This window comes from Carcharodon carcharias, chromosome 19, assembly GCF_017639515.1.
Source record: "Carcharodon carcharias isolate sCarCar2 chromosome 19, sCarCar2.pri, whole genome shotgun sequence".
NCBI classification, from domain to species: domain Eukaryota; kingdom Metazoa; phylum Chordata; class Chondrichthyes; order Lamniformes; family Lamnidae; genus Carcharodon; species Carcharodon carcharias.
Genome location: NC_054485.1, coordinates 18,800,698 through 18,806,907, shown reverse-complemented (window position 1 = coordinate 18,806,907; position 6,210 = coordinate 18,800,698).

Genomic DNA, 6,210 nt, shown 5'->3' with positions numbered 1-6,210 from the left:
GGTCCTCTAAAGAGTGACAATGGGGAGTTAATAGTAGATAATAAGGCAATGGCGGATAAAATGAACAAATATTTTGCTTCTGTCTTCACTATAAAAGATACAAAAAAGCATTCCAGTAAAGCTATAAATTAGGAGGTGGAAGAAAAAGAGAAACTTGATGAAATTCCAATCACAAGCACTGAGCAAACTGATGGAACTGCTGGCTGACAAGTCTCCAGGTCCTGATGGACTTCATCCTAGGGTCTTAAAAGAAATGGCTAATGAGGTAGTAGATGCATTGGTGTTAATTTCCCAAAATTCACTTGATTCTGGAAAGGTTCCATCAGACTGGAAAATAGCAAATCTAACCCCTCTGTTCAAGAAGGAAGGGAGTCAGAAAACAGGAAAGTATAGGCCAGTTAACTTGACATCTGTCATTGAGAAAGTGTTAGAATCAATCATTAAGGAGGTTATAGCTGGGCACTTTGAAAAACTCAAAACTAATCGGGAAAAGTCAGCATGGTATTGCAAAAGGGAAACACTGATTAATCAATTTATTGGAGTTCTTTGAAGGAGCAACATGCACTGTGGATAAAGGGGAGCCTGTAGACATACAGCATTTGGATTTCCAGGAGGCATTTGATAGGGTGCCATATTAAACATTATTGTGAATATCCCCATCCTCACTGTGGAGGAGCCCAGCACATCAGTGCAAAAGATGAGGCTGATGCATTTGCAACAATCTTCAGCCAGAAGTGCCAAGTGGATGATCCATCTCGGACTCCTTGGAGGTCCTCAGCATCACAGATGCTAGTCTTTAGCCAATTCAAATTATCAAGAAACGGCTGAAGGCACTGAGTATTGCAAAGACTATGGGCCCTGACAAAATTCCGGCAATAATACTGAAGACTTGTGCTCCAGAGTTTGCTGCGTCCCTAGTCAAGCTGTTCCAGTACAGCTACAACAGTGGCATCTAACCTGGCTATGTGGAAAATTGCCCAGGTATATCCTGTACACAAAAAAATAGGATAAATGCAACCCAACCAATTACTGTCCCATCAGTCTACTCTCAATCATTAGTAAAGTAATGGAAGGGGTCATCAACAGTGCTACCAAGCAGCACTTGCTTAGCAATAACCTGTTTATTGATGCTTAGTTTGGATTCTGCCAGTGTCACTCAGCTCCTGACTTCATTACAGCCTTGGTTCAAACATGGGCAAAAGAGCTGAACTCCCAAGGTGAGGTGAGAATGACTGCCCATGAGATCAAGGTAGCAATTGACCAATTGTGGCATTAAGGAGCCCTAGCAAAACTAGAGTCAATGGGAATCAGGGGAAAACTGTCCACTGGTTGGAGTCATACCCAGCACAAAGGAAGATGGTTGCGATTATTAGAGGTCAATCATCTCAGTCCCAGGACATCACTGCGGGAGTTCCTCAGCATAGTGTCCTAGGTCCAACCATCTTCAGCTGCTTCATCAATGACCTTCCTTCCGCCATAAGGTCAGAAGTGGGGATGTTCACTGCTGATTGCACAATGTTCAGCAACAATATACAGGCTTGGACTGACAAGCAGCAAGTAACATTCACACCACACAAGTGCCAGACAATGACCATCTCCAACAAGGGAGAAGCTAACCATCAAACCTTTACATTCAATGCCATTACTATTGCTGAATCCCCCATTATCAACATCCTGGGAGTTAAGATTGACCAGAAACTGAACTGGGTTAGCCATATATATATACTGTGGCTACAAGATCAGGTCAGAGGCTAGGAATCCTGTGGTGAGTAACTCACTTCCTGACTCCCCAAGGTGTCCACCATCTGCATTTGCAGATGATACCAAGGTAGGTAGGAAAGTATGTTGTGAAGAGGACATAAGGAGGTTGCAGAAGGGTATAGATAGATTGAGTGAGTGGGCAAAAATCTGGCAAATGGAGTATAATGTAGGAAAATGTGTGGTTGTTCACTGGCAGGAAGAATAAAAAAGCAGAGCATTACTTAAATGGAGAATGACTGCAGAATTCCGAGGTGCAGAGTGATCTAGGTGTTCTTGTGCATGAGTCACAAAACGTTAGTATGCAGGTACAGCAAGTAATCAAGGGCTAATATCCTTTATTATGAGAGGAATTGAACATAAAAGTAAGGATGTTATGCTTCAGTTTAAGGGCATTGGTGAGACCACATCTCAAATACTATGTGCAGTTTTGGTGTCCTTATTTAAGGAAGGATGTAAATACGTTGGAGATGGTTCAGAGGAGGCTTACTAGACTGATACCTGAAATGATTGGGTTGTTTTATGAGGAAAGGTTGGACAGACTGAGCTTGTTTCCACTGGAGTTTAGAAGAATGAGAGGTGACTTGACTGAAATATATGAGCTCCTGAACAGTCTCGACAAGGTGGATGTGGGAAGTGTCATGACTCACAGGGGATAGTGCACTGTAATATCGAACCCCACTACTCCCCGAGCCGCGACAAATGTGAAAAGTTTGACCAAACCACCAGATTGTCCCAACTTTAACTGTTTAATCTAGGTTAACAGAATACGAGCACCAGGTTTGTAAACTAAATAAGTAAATAACTGTTTATTGAACAAACTGTTGTTAATCAGTGGCATAAGAAAGAAATATAAACTGCTAATTTCTAATTCTATAACCTAATCACTACCCCTTCTTATACACACACATAGAAGACACATAACACACAAAAAAAACATGGATTTTACGGGTGGATAAAATTGTTCAATAGCGCCAAATCCAGAGGATTTGATGGGTTGATTTTGATCATTGTCTTCCAAATTCCTTTCAGTTCTTGTTGAAGACACGAGGTGATCTTCCAGCACTTTCAGTATTTAGTTCACTGGTTGAGCACTTGCCTTTCAATGTCAGTGTTTTTCCCCTTTGCCTCTTGACAGGGATTTTCAGAGAGAAAGGGAGCAGGTTATAGAGATACAAGGAGAAAAAGCCAACTAGCTATTATTGTGGAATTATTGGAATCTTCCACACACAGGAGCAAGAGGTTTTAGGTCTTGTTCCTTTCAGCTTAGGAGCTATTCAGCTGCACTGCTGTCACACAAAACCTGGTCACCTGGTCATAAGCCAATTAAAGTGCTTTAGTCAGGCAGCTCCTTTGGTCCAGGACTCCTTTCTGGCATTATTCTGTCTTTCATGGCACGCTCAGTTCCAGGACTGTAACATTGTATCTATTTTTCATCCTGTTCCAGTGGACATGTATTTCAAACTGCAGCCATTATAATCTTAATCCACAGTCCAAAAGAAAATAAAAAGATATGTTCTTTACAACAATCCAACAGAAATAAAAAGATATGTTCCTTACAGAAGGATGTTTCCTCTTGTGGGTGAGTACAGAACTAGGGGCACTGTTTTAAAATTAGGGGTCACCCTTTCAGGACAAAGATGACAAGAATTTTTTTCTCTCAGAGGGTTGTGCAACTTTGGAACTCTGCCTCAGAAAGCGGTGGAGATGAGGTCATTGAATATATTTAAGGTGTTGGTGGATTCTTGTTAGGCAAGGGAATCAAAGGTTTTCGGGGGTTGATGGCAATGTGGAATTTGGAACACAAACAGATCTGTCGTGGTCTTATTGATTGGCAGAGTGGGCTCGAGGGGCCTACTTCTGCACCTATTTTGTGTGCTCGTATGAAGTGCTTGGGTTGTTTTACTACATTAAAAGTGCTTTATAAATACAAGTTATTGTTGTAATAGCAGCAATAGTAACAATAATTAGAATAACAACAATAACAAATAAACAGTAACAAGAGCAGCAACATTGCTCCTGCACTGGTCAACCAGTCTCTCATTGAGCCCAAACTCCTGCTTTGAATCTCTACCAACAAAATATTAACCTTTTCACTCTCTCTCTGCCAAGGTTGCTGCTCTTCTGCTGCTTCCATTGCCCCTTTAAGCAACTGCAGGTTTTATATCCAGCTGCAGACTGGGAATTCCCTGTGGCACTATTCAAAGAAAAGTGGAGAGTTTTCCTGACTAATGTTACCAAAAGATTAACCAATTGTTCATCTCAGTGCAGTTCCTTCACTCTTGCTGGGTCAAAATCCTGGAACTCCATCCCAAACAGCACTGTGGGTGTACCTACACCACATGGACTACAGCAGTTCAAGAAGGCAGCTCACCACCACCTTCTCAAAGGCCACTAGGGATGGGCAATAAACACTGACCCAGCCAGTGACACCCACATCCCATGAATGAATGAATAAAAGTTCATGGCATACTTCTGTCTTGCCTCTTTAAACAACATGAACAATGTTGTTAGATATGTCTAAGATGTGATGACGTGTGATACAAGTCTTTCATTTCAGTTATTGCCCTTTTAAAATGGCTATGCATTTATTCACCAGTAGAGGTCGCCATTTACATGTTCTATTTAATAGCTAGCCAGCACAGAATGAACAAATCTCAATTGTTTAATTCATAATTAAAAAGGCTAATGGAATATTAGCCTTTATCTTAAGGGACCTGCAATAGAAATTATAGTTTGGTTATATAAAGCACTGGTTATTCCCCATTTAGAATACTGTCCTCAGTTGTTGGCACTGTACCTCAGTGAGGATATATTGGCCTTGGAGGGGATGCAGCACAGAACTAGGGTTCCATACTAGGGTTAAATTATGAGGGCAGATTGCATCGAGTAGGTTTATATTCCCTAGAATATTGAAGGTTAAGCAGTGATCTAATTGCGGTGTTTAAGATGATTAAAGGAATTGGTAGAGAAACTATTTCCTCTGTTGAAGAAAGAGTCCATAACAAAGGGACATAATCATAAAGTTAGAGCTCAGCTATTCTGAAGTGAAATCGGCAAGCACCTCTTCAGACAAACTCTCTTTCTCTAAAAGGCTATGGAACGGTGGGGGAGGGATTGTCAATTGAAAATTTCAAAACTGAAATTGATGGATTTTTGTTAGGCATTGGTATCGAGTCATTGAACCAAGACAAGTCAATGGAGTTGAGAATACAGATCAGCCATGATCTAAATGAATGGTGGAAGAGGCTCAAGAAGCTGACTGACCTCTTTCTGTTGCTATGTTCAGTCCAGAAGCATGACTAGATTTTCACACAGATACCATGATCAGCCTATGGATAACATTGTTTAAAACACCAGCAGGGTCAATTATGTATTTATATAGCATCTTCAACATAATCAACCATCGAAGGAAACTTTCCACAGGGTATGCAAACAGTAAGCACTAATGGAAGAGTTAAAGAATATTCTAGACACAGGGGTGGCTGCTCTAATATGTCCTGCTGTGATCATTTTATATTTCCAAGTTTGCAGATGACAAAACTAGATGGATGTATGAGTTTTGAGGAGGATGCAAAGATGCTTCAAGGGGATTTGGAGAGGTTAAGTGAGTGGGCAAAAATTTGGCAGATGGAATACAATGTGGAGAAATGTGAAGTTGTCCACTTTGATAGGAAAAACAGAAATACAGGGTATTTCTTAAATGGTGAGAGGCTGGGAAATGTTGAACATCGAGAGGACTTGGGTGTCCTTGTTTGTGAGTCACTGGTTCTTTGGCAGAACTATCCTATTAGTCCCATTTTCCTGCTCTTTCCCCATAGCCCTGCAAAGTTTTCCTTTTCAAATATCTATGCCCGAATTTTTGAGAGTTACTATCAAATCTATTTCCATCGCTTCTGAGGAAGTGCATTCCAGATCATGATGACTCGTTATGTAAAAAAAATTCCCTCATGTAGCCCCTGTTGCCAGTTATCTTAAATCTGTTTCTCTGGTTATTGATCCTCTTGGCACTAGAAACAATTTCTCCTTATTTACCTTATCAAAGCGCTTCATAATTTTGAGTACGTCTATTAGGTCTCAGCTTAACCTGTGCTGTAAGGAGAACAGCCTCAGCTTCTCTAGTCTCTCCACATAACTGAAGTCCCTCATCCTCGACACAATTCTAGTAAGTCTCTTCTTTACCTCTAAGGTCTTGACATCTTTCCTGAAACATAGTGCCCAGAGTTCAACATAATACTCCAGCTGGGGCCTAACTATGTTTTATAACTCAAGCTCCTTTTTCGATGAAAACTGCCAACTCAGATGGTCTGTAGACTCTTGATTTAAAGGAACAGTGTACACTACATTTCATTTTATGCACATGTGGGATGTGTATACTATTCACAGGCCTTTAACATCCATTCTCCCCCCGCCACCCCCACCCCCACCAAAGGATGGCCCACAAACAGCACC